The sequence below is a fragment of the Panicum virgatum genome, chromosome 1N (assembly GCF_016808335.1).
Source record: "Panicum virgatum strain AP13 chromosome 1N, P.virgatum_v5, whole genome shotgun sequence".
Lineage (NCBI taxonomy): Eukaryota > Viridiplantae > Streptophyta > Magnoliopsida > Poales > Poaceae > Panicum > Panicum virgatum.
The window spans coordinates 8075653-8098724 of NC_053145.1; the positions used below are offsets into that span (position 1 = coordinate 8075653).

Below are 23072 nucleotides of genomic sequence, written 5' to 3' on the forward strand. Positions count from 1 at the left end.
TCCCCGGGGAGTAGTTATATACACATCGAGTGGTTACAGGGAGAAAGCAGCGGCGGATGCACAGGGGGGCTGGGGGGGGGGCTCCAGCCCCCCCTAAAGCAAATAATTACACTAAAATTACTGTAGCAAAATATTAAATCACCATTAAAACTTTATACAAATTAACAACTTCATTGATTCAGCCCCCCCTTCTTCTCCATCCTACCTCCGCCACTGGGAGAAAGGATCTATCACGCAACCGCGATGCACGTTTCGTGGTCGTGGGAAGTGGGGGGAGTTCCTCTGTATGTACCTGATCTTACCGAGTATTCTCTGACTCAAGATAGAGTCTTGGTTGACTGGGTAGGAGTTCCTCGGGACTCAGGAGTCGGTTCGGATGAGATTACTAAAGATATTTGTAACAATACCCTTGATAGAATCCGCACTTGAGATCAATGAATGATATTGTTCCTCCAAAAATTCCTCTAGGATAAAAACAAGGAAGAATACATGTAGATATACTATTAAAACTTCTTAAAATCCAGTGGGCAACCAAGGAGAAAGATATAGCATATATATAACGAGCATTGCCTCATTGTAAACTCTTAAGAGAAAAACCTTTTTCAGGAGAAAACTCATATATAGTTTAGAGAACAATTTATGTCTTTGATATCCCTTTAAAAACCCTTGTGGTGGGGGGGGGGGGGGGGATATGGAATATAACGGTGGCGGGGAGCCCGCCACGGTTGAAAAGTCACCATTAATGGGGTAGCGATGAGCAAGTGCAATGCAATCATGCTGCGGCTGCTGCTAATGGTGTCTGACTACTAATCCTGCTGGACTTGCCTTGTCCCATCTTCATTCTTTCTTTTTGTTTCTTTTCTGAAGAATGGAGAGAATTTTTATCTTTAATCTTTAATTATTATTAAAAGACGAAAGCTGACCCTACTGTCAGGCCAAAATCGCATGTCTATTTGGCCACGTAATCCGAATTTGCAGATCGTCCGATCACAACTCGTTGATCTCGTACTTGCGTCGCACGTGTTTCCAGACTCTTCGCTTGCCTTCGCGCGACCTGCCGTCCCAGACTCCCCTCCCAGGCCCAGCAGCGCCTCCCGCGTCATCCGCTTGCAGCAACCGATCGGGCCGTACCTGTACCAGCTAAACCTGCTAATGTGCCCAAACTGATCCAACTCATAAATTTCTCATGGCCCAAACTAAACCAGATGGTTCTTCTCCAAATGGTCTAAACTGATTCGTCACCTCAGATGGTGATTTGCTTCTGCCGCTACCAGCACTGACATGCTCAGCACGTGCTGCAAAAGCTGAACTTTAGTTATCTCACATTAAATGAGAATCATAATATTTAAAATCATTAAATAAAATCTAATTATAAAACTTCTACATCCATAGAGGCTAATTCGCAAAACTAATCTAATAAACCTAATTAATCCTTAATTTGCTATAGTGATGTTACAGAAAATTTCCGCTAATTATGGATTAATTATTCTTGTTAGATTTATCTTGCGAATTAGCCTGATGCTACAGTAACATCCGCTAATCATTAATTACCCTTGTTAGATTCATCTCACGAATTAGCCTAGGAGTTTTGCAATTAATTTTTTAATTAGATTTTATTTAATACTTCTAATTGTAAGATTCTCACATGGTTGAAGTTTAGCCCCGCGGTGCATTGTGTTTTTCTTTTGCTGAATCTAAAACCTCAACAACACTGGCTAGCGGCTATAAAGATTATAAAGATTAAAGAGGTTGTCGAGTGCACACTGCATATATGCTTGAAAGGTGATGCCAGTTTACGGCGCACTACTCCGTATCTTTACTACCATGCACTAGTAAGTGTAGAGATCAACCGTGTTCATATAAATTGCAAATTATAAGTATTTGTAGATAGGATGGCATTTCAAATCGGCACCTCATGGATATTACTAACTGTGAATTAATCTGTCCACAAATCATCATAATCACTACCAGAAAACAAAATTGCCTTGGCGGCCAAAAACTGCCAAGGAATATAGGAAAACCGCCAAGGTAATTGTTCTTGGCAGCTAACCGCCAAGCAAAATCCGTCAAAAATAGAGAGCCAAAGAAACTCAATATCCTTGGCTGCCAAGAATTACTTTCTTGGCAGTTCTACTTCACCGCCAAGTTAATAGCTTTTCTTGGCAGTGAAGAACCAAGAACCGCCAAATAAAATGGTTACCTTGGCAGCCCGCAACCGCCAAGTAAACTAGTTATCTTGGCAGCCCGCAACCGCCAAGATAAATAGTTGACTTCTTGGCAACCTTTTTTTGGCTGCCAACCGCCAAGAAAACACATACCACCAACAAAAAAATATATCAATCAATTTTAAATCATACACAGATACAGTTAATTAACCATGCATATTGTCAACATCTTAGCACATACATCAAAAGCTTTCGTAAGCAACAAAATGGCTTATCTCCTAGATAAGCAAATTCATTTACCCTACAATATAATCCACAAGTAAACCCATGCATCTAAATTTTAAATACACAAGTCACTATCAGCTAACAAAGTTATCTAAACTCAGAATTACCCTCATCTCATCCCACTACAGACCACATCAAACTTCCTTGTCCAGGTCGTCAAAATGGTTCCTGCAAAAAGATAGCTTCACTACGATTTGAATCTAGGAGAATAAAAGATTTTCTTTTAGTTCAACTCCGGTTGCATGTTGTACCTTGAAAAAACAGAGAGCGTCCAGCAGCCCAGCCCTTTTTCGTCTCTGGGTCTCTCATAGTCCTGCCAATCACTAAAAAATGGCATAATTAGACACAGTAGGTGGTTATTACCTAACAGAAAGAGCTATATAATCCAAGAAATGAGCACCAAGTTATGATCATAGCAGGTTGCCTATACTTTTTTTTTCAAACTAATAGTCAATGCAACATCCTAACATCGACACTTATCCAAATTAGAGGATGAAACAGTTGAATATATGTTCATAGAAAGGAAGAGCGATACAACAACAAGAGTATCTAGCAATCCTTACTTCCATACACAACAGTCACTGGTTCAATGGTTCATCATAGATAGGATTTGTTAGACAATAGCAGATTCGGATAACAGATTAGCAGAGCACACAATTACGAAAGCCCTTTACAGATATGCAACATTGCACAGACTGAACCATACTGTCACTAAATTTACAGGAAAGTAAATCCTGCAACTAATTGTGTAGCATAATGAAGGGAAAGCTGAACGAACCTTACTGGATGCACTTAAAAAAAAAGACAGATTGCTATTTTGTCGAACAACTAGCTTGCAACATCTCTCCATTTCTCTTCCCCCCAATTTTCCTTCGCTGTGCTTCAATGCATCAAATCAGAGGAGGTGCTGCCCAATCGATCAGCTCTACTTCTCCAATCACCGCCACCTGCTTCTTCCCCAGCATGGCAGCACGCGTCCTCCCTCCGTCGTTTGCTCCCCGTAGCAAGAATCTAGCAGGAGCGGACAGGCGGGAGCTGCGACTGCAGGCTCTACCAAGCTCCGCGGCCGGATGTGGGCAAGATCCGCGCGAGCGGGCAGGAGCCACGCGGCAAGGCTTCAGCGAGGTCGCAAGCGGGCGAGAGTAGAGCGGGCCGGCTATGTCGAGCACGGACGGCCGCGTGCAGGCGAGCTCCGCGCCGGCGGGAGCGCGCTTGACGACGGCAGCGGCGTCGCTGGGAAGCATGGGTGGATCTGAGGAGAGGCGAGGCTGCGTGGGTCAGTGGCCGCACTCCATCCGGGAATCACGCAGCCCCAGTGCGCCGCTCGCGGGGAGGGAGCTCGACAAGGATGCGGCCGTTAGGGAGGACCGGAGCAGTAGGGCTAGGGATGGGCAAATTTAACCGAAACCGAAGAACCGAACCGAAAGAACCGGAACCGAAACCGAAATAACCGGAACCGAAAAATTCGGTTCCTTGTTCGGTTCCAGATATTGAAGAACCGAAATAACCGAAAAAAATTTGGTTCCTACCCTCGGGTAACCGAATTAACCGAAAGAACCGAATTACATAAACTTTGCATTTTGTAAGAGTATATTTAGTTTACATGTGATGTATCATACTTCAATTGCCATGTATTTCTCTTACTATATTGTTATTGTTCTCTTCTCAATTATTATTCTCTAAAGTAGAGGAAGTATTGTCTAAATTTGCTATAGAACATGTATATTTTTCTTGTTATCTTAGCTTTCGGTAAAAAAATTCGGTTAGTTCGGTTAGAACCGAAACCGAACCGAAAGAACCGAGAACCGAAATACTCGGTTCCTGAAATTTCTTGGAACCGATCGGTTCCTATTTTCTAGGAACCGAATTTCTTCGAAAACCGAGGAACCGAACCGAACCGAAGAACCGAATGCCCACCCCTAAGTAGGGCGCGGGGAGCAAGGGAGGAGAGGGAGCGGCACGGCGTGTGGGGAGCAGGGTTAACGTATCCGACCGGTGACCCGTATCCGCCGGCCTCCGGTTCCGGTATACCGGTCCGGTTTGGCCGGTTACCGGTCGGAACCGGTGGAATTCAAATTTGAATTCAAACTTCCCCGTTTAATCGGTTCTGACCGGTATACCGGCCGGTTAGACCGGTATACCGGCCGGTTTGGCCGGTATACCGGCCGGTTTGGATGGTAACCGGCCGGTTTGACTGGTAACCGGTCAAATTCAAATTTTTTTCTTTTTTGTTTAAATTCAAATGCCCACAAAGTATACTAAATAAATGTTTGTACAACATATTTTAGTCTAAATGAACCCTCCAATCTTTTTTTATACTACTTTTACATTGTATTTGTATACTTTCGTATGCACATTTTTTTATTTAACTTATAAATTCCGCAAACCATACTAAATGAACGATTTTTTGAGAAAATTTGACACCATTAGATTCTTTGCACCTTGAAATATTTTTAGGAATTTTTTGGGAATTTTTCATTTTTTTGAATTCAAATTTAAAATTTGAATTTGGACCGGTTTCATACCGGACCGAACCGGAACCGGTCCGGACCGGTTTGACCGATAACCGGTCAAACCGGACCGGTTACCGACGGTTCGGTTAACCCTGGTGGGGAGAGGATGGGGACGGCGATGTGGGCGGGCGCCGGGGAGGAGACCCAGGGTTTGAGCTGCTGATTTTATACCATAGGAGAGCGATAAGAGCCATCGAATCGGTGATGGACGGCTACATCTAGTTGGATTAATTGGGCTGAAATAGACCTTGTTTGCTTAACGTTTTTTTATCATTTTCTTTTTTATTTTATTGTACCATTGTGAAGTGATACATAAAATATAATTATGTTATATATACCAATATAATTTTATGCACATTAAACTGCATATAAGTTGTCTCTTAGAAGTGTTAACAATTTTTGGACACATTTGGCATTTTCTATCATTTAAATGATCATTTATGTGCTTATTGAAAACAATTTTCAGTTGAACTATATGTACCTCCAATAAATTTTGAAAAATTGCAACAAAATCATATTTAGTCTCTAAGGCTCATATGTTCGATTGTAACCTATATCTTGAAGATAGATGGAAAATTTAATTGTCATATAGGGACAACTCAAACTTATATCTCCAAATTACCACGTAATAATTATAATAATATCTAAATTTTGTCAAAAAAATCTACAAATTGACGTGACAACATATTATTGGTCCATAATATTTCCATAAAAACTTAAATAGTTTTCCATAAAGTGAGACAATACATTATTCACAAAATATCCATCTCTCACGTAGTTTCTTATAACTCTAAAGTCAAACATTAATATTTGAGTATCTCAGAATATTTTCGATCTCATATGCACCTCGAATTTGAACACAACCTTATATTTACTCTAGTACTATAAAATATAAAGTCACATTAGATTCACTACTCAATTTTATGGCACATGAGTTAGTGAACATAACAAGACATGCTATACGTGTGTTAGTGAACTTAATGTAACATCCCGAAAACTCACTAAATTAAATCGTGCGCTAAAACTGTTTCTCGTCGTTGAGCTCGACCCCTCCTTAAAACCCTAACCCCAACTTTCCAGGAACCTCCCTGTTCCGATCTTCCGATCCCCGAAGGACCTGACCCGACACCCGTATCCAGTACCCTGTTTCTCCCTCGACCCGCGCGTCGCGCTCATGCGCGCCCAGGCGCCGCGCGTGGCTGACCGAGCGCCGGTAACGCCGCGAATCCCGCTCTCTCTTTCTCTCCTTCTCTCTCTCCTTTCTTTCCTTTTCTTTTTCCTCTTTTCCATTTCTTCCTCCCTTTTTCTTTTTCTCCCTTTCTTTCTCTCCTTCCTTCCTCCTCTGCTACGCGACCTGGCCGCGCCACCTCCCTGCCCCGAGCCGCTCCGCGCCCCCGGCCGTGCACCTCGCTCGCGCACACCGCCCGGCTAGGCCCCGACCTCACCACGCTGCAGAGCCGCGTGCACGCACGCGCCGCCGGCCTCGAACGCCGCTCGGCCGCCGCCCGCCCGCGCGCACACCCCGACCCGCCGCCCGCCCGCGCTTGCGCACGAACACGCGCACCGCGGCGCACCAAGCCGTGCGCGCGCCCACGCCACGCCGCGGCCTCGCTCGCACGCGCACCCGGCGCGCCGAACCGAGACACGCGCACGCGCACCGCGTGCTCGCGCCGCACGCCGTGCCGCTCGCCGCTGCCACGCCCATGTGCCCGTGCTGCCCGCCGGTCCGTGCCAGCGCCACTCCCCTGAGCCGCTCGCCATCTCGGCGCGCGCACACCCGCGTGGCCACGTCGCTCGCTGGCCGCCCCGGTCCCGCTCGCCGCTGAGCCACGTGCTCGCCTGACCACGGCGCGGCGCCCGCCGCTGCCCCGCTCCGAGCGGCACTGCTCGCCGCCTCGACGCCCGCGCTACCGCCGCACGCCGCTCCACGACGGACAGATGCGGCCGGAGCGCCATTACTCTGACCCGTGCCACCCGCCGGACGCCTCACCCACCCGCACCTACCCCGCTCCGCCTAGCCGACCTAGCACGCCTATAAAAGGGGGCACCGGCGCCGCTCCTCCACACCCAAGCTTCCCCGGCCACCGCCGCCTCCCCTCCCCAGTGCCAGCGCCGCCGCCACACTCCGTTAGCACCGCTGCCGCCGGCCCGCGTTGCCCCGCTCCCTCGCAGCACCCCGAGCCGAGGTGAGCTGGGGAATCGATTCCCCACATACCCGAGCCCCTTTCCCCCTCCTCTCCGCCCCTCCCCGAGGCCTAGGGCCGCCGGAATCGGCGCCGCCGACGTCCTAGGCCACCTCCCCTGCTCTGCGGGATGGAGGAAGGGGAAGGAAAGGGCATTTAGCCTAAAAGCCCCTCCCCTTTCCTTTATTTGTTAAAGAGCCCCTCCACCATTGTGTTTCTTTCAAATAAAACCCCCTCTTTTATTATTTTTCCTCCACCGTATACAAACATTTATAAATAGAACCTTGCCCTTTTATAAAATAACCCAGATATGTCCAAAAAAATTACAACCAGGCCCCTACCTCCTCAAGGTTAATTACAACTAGGCCCCTGACCCCTTATCCGACCCCGAACCTTTACTAAACCTATCATTTCATGTACCAAACGATCTCTGATCAACCCGAAACTTTACCATGCCTCACTTAACCTAGTTTCGGCCATGCCATTAGGAAACCGCTCAAAGATGTCACTTCTATCTTCATATTTTATGTGTTTCCGATTCGAGCTCAACGATAAACCTTTATTTTTCTGTGACTTGATTGTGTGCTTGTTTGTTTGCGTCGTAGACCATGGTGTGAACGAAGGAGATCCCGTTAACGAGCAGTACTGCGAGCAAGTGAGCGAGGACCAGTTCCGCAACCCCGAGCCCGAAGGACAGGACCTCCCCGAAGGCTACGAAGACGGCAAGTTCAATCCCATCCTTTGATGCATGTTTCTGTCCTAGTTTTTATAAACACAGCCCAATAGCCTGCTTTATAAAATTGCATATGTTTTTCTTGCATGAAAACACGGTTGGATAGCCACCCCTTGATTTGTGATGACCATTCCTTGACACCGAGATTAATGTCTGATTTTGCTTGGACGTTAATCGATATTAGAACGCTTAGGACTTTACTCATAATACTACTTGTTTTATAAAGAAAATGTGTGCGTATGTGGGGAGGGATAAATGTGGTGTTTTTGTAAAGAAAGTTCAGACGAGATGGATGGCATTTCTACGGATTTGCCATTTGGTGTGCTCGTGCCAGTGTGGCAGGGCGAGGAAGGGAGATATCCATCTTGTCGTGTCTAAGGACTGAGTTGGTGTGTCATCTCACCTAACTCCACTGTCGTGCAAACCACTCGACCGTTGAATGGGCAACGGCTTAGCATAAACCCCACTAGTTGATGTGATAGCCATCAGGAGGGCTGAGAGCAACGGGTGACCAAGGAGCAGGGATATGCTCAGTGTGACTTATACCCCGGTTATACCTCAGAGTTAGGTCGATGACCCCTTGGTAAATCCCGTGATGGCGAATCAGGTCTAGCTAAGGTGGGTAATGGCTATGTCGGGATCTACACCGACACCACGGTGTTCGTGTTGTGGTACCCGCTTGTGGGTAAAGTTGCACACCTCTGCAGAGTCGAAAGCTATTCGAATAGCCGTGCCCACGGTATTGGGCGAGTTACGGTGTGGTCACCTAACTAGTGTTACTTGGGATGGGCTAGCGTGAGTTGTTTTGGATTTGTGTCCGGCAGTTGTACCGTGTGCTACGACGGACGGGGAGCCCGGTAGCAGTTTAAAAACTTGAACTCCGTGTTACTACAAAAACTGATTTCTAAAAGGTTTTCTGTTAAATAAACCCCTGCATAAAATATCGTTTTTCTGCAAATTAAACCGTAACCTTATCCTTGATTTACCTATGCATATTATTCTGATATAACCCCCCTCCGTGGGTGTGGTTGGACTTGCTGAGTACGTTTGTACTCACCCCACTCTTACTTTTTACAGAAGAAGACCCAGACTTCGTGCCAGACGACGATGAGTAGGGTTATCGTTCTGCACCCAACCTTGCCTGTGGAACCGGCCCTGTCGAGATGCCTTCGCTGTTGCAATACTCTGAGCCCGAGCTGGATCCCATGTGGGTCGCGCTCTGGTGCTATGTCGTAGCTTGGTTACTTATTATCATTATCTGTATCGAGTGTCCTCCAAGGTTTGTACGGTTATGAACCATCTGATGTAATAAATGTGGCATCAGCCTCCTGGGACTGGTGTTTTGTATCACATTTAAGTTCTCTCCCATGAGGGGACGCTTCACTTAACAAGACAACAAGATTATATATGTTTAAGTTAAAATAACCATATCATATATGTTAAGTCAATATATATAGGTACTCAACAAGTGATAAAGTATATAACAAGCATCTATCATATAGGTTAATAAGCGAAAATAAATATCAACAAGTACTTTCTTGGCCACCAAACTGCCAAGGAAATACGCCAAGGAAAACATATTACTTGGCAGCTTAGCCTAACTGCCAAGGAATTACATGTTTACTTGGCGGTTTAGCAGAACGGCCAAGAAAATTGCAACTTTACTTGGCGGCTTAGCCGAGCTGCCAAGAAAATTGTACGTTTACTTGGCAGCACAGCCGAGCTGCCAAGAAAATTGCATATTTTCTTGGCGGTTTTTATCGAACCGCAAAATAATATATATTTCTTGGCTGTTTATTAGTACAGCCAAGGAAAAATCATATTTCTTGGCTGTTGCAATTCAGCCGCCAAGGCAAACCCAGTTTGGTGTAGTGAATGTTTGTCGTGCATATATCTCTTCTATACCTAATATTCTGAATCGCACAATCTAGATTCACAAAATCATGATTGACTTGGAGAAGGAAATATATTAAGGTATATGTAGAAAAAAGAAGTACTCACTCCGTTCCAAAATTTAGATCGTTTAGGCAAATCTAAATATATAAATTTTGCTATACACCTAGATAATTATTGTGTCTAAATATATAACAAAAAATATGCATCTAGATTTGTTAAAATGACCTATAATTTGGAAAGTAGGGAGTAATAGCTTTGCAGCTTCTCATTTCAGTATTTTGTGTATGCTAGTATGTTACAATTATCTAAAACAAATTTGTGTATGTAATCCATACAAAAGGGTACAAAAGCTATTCCAAAACATATTAACAAAATAGAACGATGTGTTGCTGGAAATCTAGCATCGTATGAAAGATCATAATCGCTTTTAGAAATAATATATGATGCAACTACAATTACGCGTGCACGTGAAAAGTTGCATAACACATGGTAAATATATAAAGCATACTGCACGCAGAGCTTGTGGCTGGTACCCACACTTAGAGGAATCTACATTTACTAAGACAAATAAAAGTGTGTATTTTGATTTTTTTTTACAACTGCACGAGTCCAATATTAGTTACGGATGAATAGTATACGTAAACAAGAAAATTACGCCTACAAATACCTAGCGAAAGGGTTTGTAGACTACTAATTACAAGTGCCTCAGTAGCACACACTGCTAGAAAAACGTCTATTAGTACCGGTCGGTAACCCATATTTAGTACCGGGCTCCCGACCGGTACCGGTTGGCCGGTACTAAATGAGACATCATTTAGTACTGGTCAAAATGCCCGGTACTAATTTAGTACCGGTCGGTAACACGGACCGGTACTAAATGGTTTTGAGCCCAAAAAATAAAGAAAAAATTGACGAAAAAAGTCACAAGTCACGCGAATTTTTCACGCGTAAATGCGCGTGCGCGGTCGCGAGGATTCGAACTCATGACCTCCAACCTCGCGCGTTGCTTCCTTACCATCTCACATATGCATCACATGTGACTGGGTGGGGGATGCTTTCCTTTTGAACCAACCCGTGGAGGACCATTTAGTACCGGCCGGTAACACCGACCGGTACTAAATGTCGCATTTTAGTACCGGTCGGTGTTACCGGCTGGTACTAAATTGACGTGCCATTTTAGTACCGGTCGGTAACACCGACTGATACTAAAATGCGACATTTAGTACCGGTCGGTGTTACCGGCCGGTACTAAATAGTCTTCGAGGACCAAAAATTTCTATCCGGTACTAATTTCACACATTAGTACCGGACGAAAATGCGTCTGGTACTAACGTGTTGGACGAATGCCCATTTTTCTAGTAATGACATGGGGTCTTGGGTTTGCTCTCAGTGGGAGCTAGGATTTAACAGTGTTGTACTTTCGGTGGTAGGCGACATTCCCGTCGATAGCGAGGCGCATGTGCTGACCTCATCAATCTCAATGATTCGCCGACTCAGTATTTGAAAATACAAATAGAGGTAGGTTTGCGTACGTACGTATGTACGTGTGATTATAGAGGTGTGAGTGGGCATGTGTTGTGAGTATCCGAGTTGTATTGTGTAATGTAAACAAAATTCAACAAATACTTCAATTTATAATACGAAATTATCCAAAAATACTAAGAAATAAAAAACGGCGTCTACCATAGTAACACTGATCGAGCCGCGCACAGTTTCTAGTGCAGTCGATCCAATACCTCTTGTGCATACTAAATTGTGTCAGTTTGGACTTTGGTGTGTCTTGACGTTGCCGAGTCCTGAGTTCCTGATCGAGCCTTCAACTGGTTGTCTCCTCCTGCCTTGAAGCAGGTCCTACTACTTGGCTAGTGGGTGTTATCATTGCCTCAGACACTTGGCAAGTGGCATGGATCATCCGGTTGGTCACTGCCTTGGGCTGCATGCATCCCTTGAATTGGGTCACATCGTAGCGGGATCCCATTGACGCACGAGCACGATCGAGCCGCCGCCTTTGACGGGAGCCAATCCCATTGGCAGTGTGACAAACCACCGTGGATGTTCAGACCATCATCGTAGGGACATGTATACAACAGTGCAGATAACATTTGTTTATCGTGGCAGTTGTGGAAGGAGTGCAATGCCCGGACTTTCCCTGGCGAGGCGTTGCAGCCATTCATGGTTCTTCGTCTGATCCAGCTCGACTCGAGAGGGATGATTGGATTGCGGTATAGATGTCCAGATGGGCTGCATAGCATTAGCCCGATTGGGCATGGCATGGTTTCTGCATGGCATGACGAGGCACGATCGGCGAACCCTACCGTGCCGCGTGTCAGCACGCCGTATCGCCGCCGCGGCGCAGACGTGGCACAAAGGGTGCGTGATGATGCCATGCTGGCACGATGGCACAGGCGGCCTGGACGGGTCGTGCTGGGCCGAGCCCGATGCGGCAGTTGTGTAGGGCGGCTACGGCGGTGACGGCAAGCGCCGAGGACAAGGCGGCAACGGCGAGGCGCATGGGGAGGAGGCGACGACAGCATGGCGTGCGGGGAGGAGCCGGCGGCGATGCCGAGGCTCACGAGGAGGAGGAGGAGGTGGTGGTAGCGATGGAGAGGTGTGTGGCCTTCCCGCACGGGCGGCGACGTCGAGGCCTGCGGAAGGAGGTTGCAGCGGTGAGGCACGCGGCAGCGCCGTCGATGAGGGAAGCCTGCATTGGGGCGGCGGCGAGGCACATGGCGGTGGGTGGGGAGGTGAGGGCGCGCATACACTCGCATTGGTGTGCGAGAGAAGAGAGAGAGAGATAGAAGGAGGAGGTGAGCAGTGGTGGCCGGTTGGAGGGTGAGGAAGAGGAATATTAGTGTCTAGAGGGGATCATAGAGAGTATTTATAAAGGATTCTATGGGCCAAATTTTTATAACAGACCGAATCATGCCAGCCCATTTAGCTATTCTGGCCCAAACACGGCATGGTACATCAGGTCGGGTTGGTACTGACACTGCTATCTATAGTGGGCTGTGTTAGGTTAGGGTCGTGTTTTTTCCGGGTCATCTATAGATTGTGGCAAGAAACACGAACTTAGGTTGTCTCTTTAGCGAGGAATAGCCTACTTTTTCAACCTATGTCTCTAGGTTGTGTTGCGCCATGTAATATAACATATTTGAGTGGCGCGGGCGTGAGCACAATTTTGCTGTGCACAATTGTAATTTCTAAAAAAATTTTAATATAATAATGTGCAGCTCTCCTGCGTATTTAAAAATATTGCAGTTTTTAAAGAACCTTAGCACCACAGGGAAACGATAATCATACATAAAGACTTGAGATAGATTATTTTCGTCTAGGCATAGCTGTGCAGAGTCCAAACAGCATAGACATTACACTAAGCTAAAAGTTGCACAAAATGTTTGGTTCCTAGCTACATGCTCTCCCTAAGTTTTAAATTATAAATTATTTTAATTTATTAGATATACAATTTTATTATGTATATGAATATAGTGTATATCTAGATGTATAATAAAAATTATAATATAGAAATATAAAAGATGGTCCATAATTTGGAATGGTGATGAAGAAACTTGCCACCACAAAGCGGGGAAGAACTAATAAAATAGATTGTCAACGCAACGGCATACTAGAGAGGCAAATCGATCACACACGTTGACCCGAAGGGGGAGCACGTTGATCCATCCCAATTTTATTTCCCAATCGGACGGCTGAAAAAAATCACCGTACCGTTACCAGGAAAGCAAGTACTGCAAGTTGTCCAGAAATAGCGAAAAGCCTGCCACTGGGGCCCACCCGTCAGCCTCTCGTTAGCCCGGGATCTGGCTCTGATCCCAGTGGCGCACGTGTGAATTGCCGACCAAGCCACGTGGACCACCAGTCCAGCAAAGCGACAGGAGGAGGGAGATCTCAGCTCAGCAGCCCGAACCCCTCGCGCGCGGCCACCAGGAGGCGGAAGGAATCGGAGGTCATCCGGCGGCCTCTTTCTCTGTAAGCAATCCTGCAGGTCCGTCCTGGATTCTTGATCTCTGCTCTGTGCTCTCTCGTTCATTCGGCCCCAAGAATCGCATGGGGTAGTAGGTGGGGATTGCGATTCTTCTCCGATTGATCCGGTTGGCACCCGCGCTCCATTCCAGTTTCTAGGAAAATTTATGCGTTGAGCAGCGCATTCGAGTTGAGATTGAGGTTCTCTCATGTGGGAATGCTGGAAAGGAATTAGGAAATAAGGTCCTACGCTGTCAGTAATTCCGCTCAGCGGCGTTCTTGAAAGTTCAGATGATTAGTTCCTTTGCATTTTTTGCACTCGTATGAATTTCTCAGGGCCAATGCGAGCTATTGTTGCCTTACCTTTGCAGGAGCGGGTTTGACACATTTGGAGCTGACCTTTCTGACATCTAAAGATGAGTGCAGGACACGGCGACACTGGGGCCTCAGGTATACTGCAAATCTGCAATGGTTTTCTCTTTACCACATCGTAGATTGGTGTATTTCTTCTTGCTTCTGCTTTAAAGGAACACGCTGGAAATTCCGGTGTTAACATGTCTGTTAGTGACAACGCACGCATGTCCAACCAAAAACATGAACATGCAATTTTTCTGAAGGCTTTCTGATGTTGGTCATTCTTCGTGCTTATGTATAGTACACACACTGATGCTCTCTGAAGTACTACTTAACAATCAAGATCAAAGCAGCCACGGGTATTGCACTATGGGACTCAATTTCATCGTTGCCTTTGCAGGAATGATGACAAAGCTGGAGGAGTTGTTGCACAGAAGTGAAAATCGCATTTGTGCTGACTGCAGTGCGCCTGATCCCAAATGGGCGTAAGTATTTGCGGCACCTTTGACACCCGCTGTGTAGTTCAGTTGAGTTTGAGTGTCCCTTCTTTAGCTCTGGTAATGCTTGTGTAGAAGATATATTAGCGGAATATTAAAGAAATAACAAGTTATTTATAGCCTTGCAATATCCTTTGTGTCCTACCCTTTTCGTTTTCAACATAATCAGGTCTGCATTGCTGTACACAGAATTATTTCACAGCCCTCACAAAAGTAAATGGATTTTCTCCCTTGCAAATGCAGGTCAGCTAACATTGGGGTATTCATTTGTGTAAAATGTTCTGGTGACCACAGAAGTCTTGGTACACATATTTCAAAGGTTTGCCTAGTTGCAGCCAGAGATAAACCTTACATGCTTTCTTTTTCTGTTTTTAGAAACTAGAAGGTTTCTATGTTTTTATATCTTACCAGCCTTCTATAGCAATGCTCCCCCAATTCCAACCCCTAATCCACGCCTTCTACAGCAATGCCAATATTTTGTAGGTTGTAACTGTAGACTAATCTATAGTATTACTTCATGGAGATATCATCATTAAGTCATAATATCACCACTAAACTATTATTTATCTGGAACAGGTTCTGTCAGTAACACTAGATAAGTGGACTGAAAATGAAGTTGAATCAATGATAGAAGTTGGTGGGAATTCTAATGCCAATGCAATATATGGAAAATTCATCAGGTATGTGCATATTTGGAAAATTCATCAGGTAGTGGCTACCAGAAGCCACACCCAGATTCTAGGCCAGAAGAGCGAGAAAAATTCATCAGGTATGTGCATATTTGGAAAGGGCTTTCTTTTTAAATGGACACAGTAAATTTCATCCGAGCTCTTTGAGGATTGCTGTCTGCTTTACAAACTTGATCTGCAGAGGGCATCTCAATTCAAGAGTTTGGTCTACTAATGAGTTCCATAGTCATTGTCGTCGTTAGTCACTAGTGACTAGTGAGGCATACATTCCCAATGTTTCAGGTCAAAATATGAGCTGCAGGAATTTCTGAAGCCAAGCCTGCGGATTGTCTCTCACCAGACTAGTGACTCCGGAAAACATGCAGGCAGTGCTTCTCATTCTGATGGTTCCAAGAGTGAAGTAAGCTGCCCCAGAACCCTATCATATATTACATGATGCTCGCTTTCTTATTCATTATTCAGGATGTTCAGGAATTCTTTTTTTTTAAATGCAGATAGGCATGATCGAATTCATCGGAATATTGAATGTCAAGGTGATAGGAGGCACCAACCTGGCCATCAGGGATATGTCAAGCAGTGACCCATATGTCGTCCTAACGCTTGGGCACCAAGTAATTTCAATCAGTTTGCCATATTTCCAACAGAATAAAAACGTGTTCTTTGTTCTCAAATTTCACCATGCCCTTGTTGAGTGCAGAAAGCCCAAACTTCAGTAATCAAAGGCAACCTAAATCCTGTCTGGAATGAAGAACTGAAGCTCTCTGTTCCTCGGCAACATGGACCTCTGAAGCTGGTAATAAACTCCACATGAATCACACAGTACTCTACTACGGAACATTGATTTTGAGGCTTTGATCCTGAATCTGATGACGCCTAGATTTTGATGTTTTTGACGCACCTGAATCTTTTTTTTTTGAAATACTAACGACGCACCTGAATCTGAGAATGCCACATTAAACAACTATTTGATCCTTTCTTTCACTCTCACGTGACAACAATGCAAACAGCAAGTGTTCGACCATGACATGGTGTCCAAGGACGACCTCATGGGGGAGGCCGAGATCGACCTGCAGACGATGATCAACGCCGCTGCCGCGTTCGGTGATCCAGAGCTGCTGGGTGACATACAGATCGGCCGGTGGCTCAAGTCCGAGGACAACGCGCTCGTCAGGGACAGTGCCGTGGTGGTCGCCGGCGACAAGGTGAAGCAGGAGGTGGCGCTGAGGCTGCAGCACACCGAGTCCAGCTGGAGCTGGAAATGGAGTGGATGCCGCTCAACATGTAGAAAAGTCTGTCAAGTTGCACATTTCATTTTCTGGAATCAAATTATCTGCATATTGGCAGATGATATGTTGTTGTGCTCTGGTTTCAGGAAAAAAAAAAAGATTAATGTTGTTGTACCCAGGAGGATTCGTTTTGCTTTTGTTGCCATCAGAAATTGCAGTGTTTGCTCAGTCACAGGGGCTCCGCAATAAAACAAAGATGCATTTCAGAAGCATTCTTAGAAGTAGAAGCCTTTGCAATTTTGCATCTGATTGGTCAGAGATAGAGCTCATATTGTAAACTCTCTACAAATATCTGTCGACGTAGTACATCCTGTAGAGATTTTTTTTTTTTGAAAAGAAACATCATGTAGAGATTGTCATGCCGATAATGCGTTTCAGAAAGGCTTCGACATCCCTTCCAGAAGAGAGATCTGAGAGTTCAGATCCATTCTGAAACCAAATGATCTGTATGGCTGTATATGTCATTGGGATTCAAAATATTATTTTGATTTTGTCTGCAAACAATTCTATGCATATTTCAGTTTGAAATTGGTGTGTGGGGGGTGGCATCTCATTAACAATTCAAGTGCCAGGCATTCTCATCCCAGGCTCGTTGTACGTCCTTCGTATGAAACTTTTATACAGACATGCAAAGCCAATCAGAACAGAGGTTAAAAAAAAACTTTGCCATAAACATTACAAAATAACTGGAATGCTAGACTGAGAAAACCAAGGCGATATTTTGAAGAAAACAATGCTCAGTGGAAAGAGAAGTCGTTTTTTGGTTTGACGGCTCACGGTGACTGAAGAGGCCACCACTGCCTCAACCTTTTATGAACACATCATCGCATTGACAAGCTGATTTTTCTGAACCGAACACAGTAAAAATCAGAGATTTCTGCCTATCATCATCAAAGAAAAACAAGACAGAAAAATCAGAGGAAACGAAGATGAGCGAATGGAACTGCGAGACGTAGCCATGGGCCTTCAGTGTGTGTAACAACATGAAAGCGATCAACGGCGGACGAATCCGCCTCACCGAAATCCGCTAAGATCCTTTCGGATCCAAATCATCATCAGCCCACTCTACGAATCCATCACAGCACGAAAGGAAAATCTCGGAAGCAAACAACGAGCGAACAGAGAGACGAGAACAACGAGCCGATTCGAAAATCAAATCGAACCTGCGAAAAAGCAAGCAAGCTCCGTGCCATCGGCGGCGGCTAGGGTTCAGAGCAGGGGGTACCTGGTGCTCCCCCGGGAGGTCGATTTATATATAGAAGAGTTATGGAGGCGGCGGGCGCTAGCTGCTAGGGTTTCTTCGCCGGGAGCCGTCGGACAGCGGCCTAGCCTCGAAACGCCAAGGCCAAGATGGGCCAAGGAAGCCCAACACCTGGCTCGCGCCAAGACGGGTGCACGGGCTCTCGGCGCTTTTTTTCATTTTTATATTAAAAAAACAAAATTTCAAAAATATTGAAATTTTCAAAAATGGGTGACTGTCGCCCCCTAATAGGCGACAGGGTGCCTGTCGCTCATCCAGTTGACGACAGGACTTAAATGTAAAAAAAAATACATTTAGGTCCTGGCGCCCAGGGCGCATTAAATAATGAACTTGTAAAATCGATATAAAATTATAGAAAAATTAAAAAAATATAAACTCAACTGTTCTGGATTCTATGAAACAAGATCTGCAACTTTTGTTACATAAAGTTTTCATTTGATCAATGTATCTTGCTCTATTTTAAATACCAGTTTAATGCACTTTTATGTAAATCTCAAGATCCATCCTTTGGATGCATGTCATCTTTAGCCAGAGTGTTGCATATGGTGAGCATAGGCTTGTACAAAATTGGTAGGCCCAGAAAACATTTCTAGAATAAGTTTTTAAATTAGATCTTGCAATATGTCTAGTTTAAATGGGTTATTTATCCATGTTGCTATACTGTGTATTAGAAGCTATAACTTTTACAGTACCATTATTTTATTTTCTAAGATTTATAAAAAAGTTTGGTAAATTTTAGATAAGCACAACTAGACCAAATGAATTATTTCATATTTTTCTATGTACAAGACTTATTTTTCTTGATTTAGATACATTGATCAAATGAAAAACTTTATGTAACAAAAGTTGTAGATATTATTTCATAGAATCCAGAACATTTGAGTTTGTACTTTTCCGATTTTTTTACGATTTTATATCGATTTTACAAGTTCACTATTTAATGCGCCCTAGGCGCCAGGACCTAAATGTAATTTTTTTTTATATTTAGGTCCTGTCGCCAACTGGATGGACGACAGGCACCCATTTTTAAAAATTTCCCAATTCGACATATATTTTTGAATTTTTTTTAATATAAAAAGAAAAAAAAGCCGGGCTCTTGCTATGGCTACTTCGGACCTGATTCCATTTCCCAGCCGAATCTGGCCCGCACCAAGGAACCAGGCTACGGTTGGCCTGGACCAGGCCATGCAAGACAACTCTGATTGGTTGCATTATAAGAAGCATGTGAGGGGAACGAGCGGTAGCTCGGTTGGTGGAGCGGCTCGCTACAGCGCCCACCGCCCCGCGTTCGAGCGGGGGTTTGGGCGGGGTTTTTCCACCGAGAACAGTAGTTTTCTAAATAATTTCAGGTATCTGTCTCTCGTGCGTGGAGCTACAAAGAGAATGCGACGCGTCCGTCGCCTACGGAATCGGAGGATTCTGGTGATCTCAAGAAGAACAAGGTGTTAAATTTGTGTGTAGTTGTAGGACTATTTGTATACAGATGGTGTGTGTGGCGTATGTGTGGAATGAGCATGCGTGTGTATGAACAGATACTACAACTATACCCAAATGAGAGACACTTGAAGAAAAAAAAAGCATGTGAGATTGGCGGCCGCATGCTTCCTGCGCCCCGCAAGACGGTACGAGCCAGGCCAAAATTCCTCGCAACCACGGGAGACAGGCTGGAGTTTTTTTATTATTTTATTATTTATTTTTCGATTTTTCAAAAATATATATCAGAATTTTTTTTTTGCATATCTGCCCTCTTGTCGCCAGTCTAACTGGCGGTAAGGGCATACCACCGGATGAACCGGCGATAGGGTACTGTAACAATGTTATCACCGGTTCATCCGGCGGAATTTTTTTTTGACCTGAGCAATTCATTTTCAAAAAATCATAACTAATTTATATAAACTTCAATTTAGATAAACTTTATATAAAAATTATAGATCTTGACGAGATCTACAACTTTGTAGTTCAAACTTTTTTCATTTAGAGCCATCTTGGTGCTCAAATAATCGACAGGCTGCATGCAGTAGCCATCCAACACCCCCTCCCTTGTTTCTTCACTAGTATCATGTACGGGCAGCAAAAACATTTCCATCGCAATACATAATGCATAGGTAACACCTTATTGAAATATACAATAATCAAGAAAATTAATCTCATGATGCCAGAGGGGTGGAAATAGTTCTCATTAATTATCGCTTAGACAAATAGAGTGTGGAAATGGCACAATCATAGCATAAAGGGTAGCAGCTAGTTGATTCAGGAATCATATCTTACATGTTGATGGTAACACAACAAAGATTGTCTAAGTGAACACACGTATTATCCATATACAAACATGGAATCATTCGTGTATAAGAAGGGCATCCATCAGCATCATATACACATGAGACTCTGAATGAAGATACGGTTGTAATTTTCCACTATACATATATCCACTTGTTAAAACATCATCTCTAGGGTGTCCATAACAAATCAAAGAAGGGCATCCATCAGCACATTGATGAGTCGACAATCCCGATACCGAACACCCGATGAGTTGCTGGAAATCAAAATTGGTATGCAATCAACAACTGACGAGTTCATGCATCCGAGAAAAATAAATCGCATTTCTCCAATAATGAGTATACTGACCAGAATGTGAAGTATTTTACTGTTGCTACCAGAAAATGCAGAGTACAAATTTACCCATTCTCTGCCTCTTGCTTTGGAATATTGAACATATAGCTCAAGCCTATGAAAACAGAATACATGTAACAGGATAAATTAGCAGATAACTGGTCCTCTGCTCCTATCCACCTGCCCATGAGCTCTGCAGTTTCTTTGCGCATATTATTCTTGAAGAGTTAAAGCAAACTTAGTTTCTCTGCATGTAATTCAAACAATTGTCGTTTTAAACTCACCAAAACATGTGCAGGTAACGGCTTGGCCAAGTTTTGGAGTCTTGTTATATCATTGATCTTGTCCTTCTCCTCCTCAATGGAATTAGCATAGTCCAATTCGCCAAAGTGAGTACAAAGACTGTAATTCCTAGCAACAACTTGTGCTGCATGTGATGAGTGGCAAGTGTACAGTAAGGATGCAACAAATCATACCTGCGTACTACCAGTGTACCACTCGGGCTGCTGGAAAGTTGCCTTGCTGAATGAACACATTATAAGTAGCTAAAGATAAGCTTTTATAGGGCAACAAGATTGCTAAATACAGTAGCAATATGTGGAAATATAGATTGTGAAAATTAGACTGCAATATCTTTATAGTGTTACTATTGCTCAGAGAAGTAATGTTCAGACATATAAATTCACAATAGCCTTAAGGAAACATCATCAGAAGCAACATGCACAAGAGATGTCACAAATGCTATTAAATTGTACTACTTTGTGTTGTGTCAGGAATTGCTAACATCACCGTTCCACTGGAATTGCTAACATCACTTTAGAGAATAGACGAATTATGAAATTGCCAAACCTTATGTTTTAAAGTAATCCATGTTACTCATTAATTTGTCAAGGTAAGATGCAAGTCTCAATTTCTTTATCCTGACATCATTTTAAGATATCAAATGAACATTGCACCAAGCAGGTCTGATTTTTCTATAAAAAAACAAATGAAATGCAGATATCAGCTCCTGCTAATTCTGATTCAGCAAAGCAACAACCATAATGAACAAAACTCCTGCCTGTCTAGCATGTTCAGCATGCAACGAACCAAGATCAGTGGCGTGTTAAACTGGAGTCAGGCATATTAGCACAACACAAATTACAATGGCAACCAACTAACGGGTCATAAGCCATTTAGGGATGTAACAGTGGCAAACTGTTGTATACTTAAATCAGGCTTAGATATATGCTACATCCAAAATCTGTGCACCGACAAGGGAAAAAACAGTCACGACGATTGATGCAAAACTCATGGGCTACCAATCTCAAAAGAAATCCCTAACACTCTTCGTTAACCTTGTATGCACCCATTCTTCAGCCCTAAACGCAGCAAATCAGGAATAGTACCTTCATGGCTGCATCCAATGTGTGAAGATCATAGCCAGGCTGCGTTATTTGAGTCACAATGAAGATCATAGCCAGAAATAGTACCTGTTATGAAGGAGTATTGTCATTATCTCAAGTTCTTATAAACTAAGTACATTCTGTGTGTGTCCGTGCCCTATTAAATTTCTATCAGAAACAGCTATATTTTTGTATCACGTGGTATTAACACAAAGCCTAGAACCTCAAGCAAGAAACCTCTAATTGCATGGACATTTTTCATCTAATAATTTCATAAGTGTGTTGGCTTTAAAATGAAAAAGCATCAGACGCATGGTCTGTCGTGTAAGAACTTACTAATTTGAAGTCCAAACTCATCTAAGCCTGAACGATGAATCTGAGACATAGCTGTCAGGGTCGTACAGCGGGTGCAGATATGATGCATGGTTCACGGATTTGGACGAATGCTCTGCTCTGCCCCGCCGCGGCCCGGCCGCCGAAGGGAGCGGGGGCGGGCCGCCGCCGCGCGCCGGCCGGCCGGCCGCGCCCACTCGGCCACCCGCGCCTCGCTGGGCGCAGCGCCGCGCGTGGTCGCCCGTGCCTCGCCGCCACCAGCGCCGGGGGAGGGAGGGGCCGTCCTGCGTGCTGCCCGGCGCCCTCGCCCTTGGATCCGGCCTCTCCGAGCCGAGCCTCGACCGCGCTCCCGGATCCACCTGCGAGGCCCGCCGCCGGGGCGGGGCCCCTGCCCGTGCTCGCGGGCGAGCGGCCGGGCCCCGCGGGGGGGCTTCACCGCCGGCCAGCCGAGCGCGCGCCGCTGGAGAGGCCGGTGCGGGGATGGCCGGAGAGATGGGAGAGGGAGAGAGAGCGCGCGACGGGGGAGGGGAGGAGATTGGGGCGGAGGGGATGGGAGAGGAAGGACCGGCAGCATGCCCGCTGATTCCGCGGATGTCCCTGGCGAGCGGTGATCCGTATTTTTCTCGCGTCCGAGATTAGCGGCAGGACAGTCGCAAAAAAAAAATAGCGGCAGGACGAATTTTTAGGTTTAGAAAGAGAAGAGATCCTACGGCGCGTGTGCATTTGTTCGTCTGGTCGTGTGATCGGACGCTTGATATTGAGCCTTGGCTGAACCAAAGCGCAGGTCGCACTAAGCCGACGTTCCTCTTAGACAATTTTTAGGAGTAGAGAAGAGATTTTTAAGGTGCAGGATCAGCTGCGATCTGTATTTTTCACGTCGAATTTATTTGAAGATATAAATGCT

General features: G+C 44.9%; 2 long non-coding RNA genes, 2 other non-coding genes and 1 pseudogene across 5 annotated transcripts; 1 reads left to right on the forward strand and 4 right to left on the reverse strand.

The window, feature by feature from the left end:
* Positions 1-2328: 2328 nt before the first annotated feature.
* On the reverse strand, positions 2329-3831 carry LOC120654990. The gene is made up of 3 exons (XR_005667244.1): positions 3229-3831; positions 2702-2773; positions 2329-2618 (listed from the first exon to the last, which is right to left on the reverse strand). It is a non-coding gene; the product is annotated as an uncharacterized LOC120654990 (long non-coding RNA).
* Positions 3832-13637: 9806 nt separating this feature from the next.
* On the forward strand, positions 13638-16693 carry LOC120654991 (annotated as a pseudogene).
* Positions 16694-17311: 618 nt separating this feature from the next.
* Positions 17312-17410, reverse strand: LOC120657887. Its single transcript, XR_005668419.1, has one exon. It is a non-coding gene; the product is annotated as a small nucleolar RNA Z152/R70/R12 (small nucleolar RNA).
* A 129-nt stretch (positions 17411-17539) lies between these two features.
* Positions 17540-17641, reverse strand: LOC120657886. The gene has a single exon (XR_005668418.1). It is a non-coding gene; the product is annotated as a small nucleolar RNA R11/Z151 (small nucleolar RNA).
* A 2361-nt stretch (positions 17642-20002) lies between these two features.
* Positions 20003-22390, reverse strand: LOC120654992. 2 transcript variants are annotated; one of them, XR_005667246.1, is made up of 4 exons: positions 22172-22378; positions 21839-21922; positions 20466-20972; positions 20003-20373 (listed from the first exon to the last, which is right to left on the reverse strand). It is a non-coding gene; the product is annotated as an uncharacterized LOC120654992 (long non-coding RNA). The 2 variants fall into 2 exon arrangements; XR_005667245.1 differs by having other exon boundaries at positions 20466-21922; positions 22172-22390.
* Between the last annotated feature and the right edge of the window lie 682 nt (positions 22391-23072).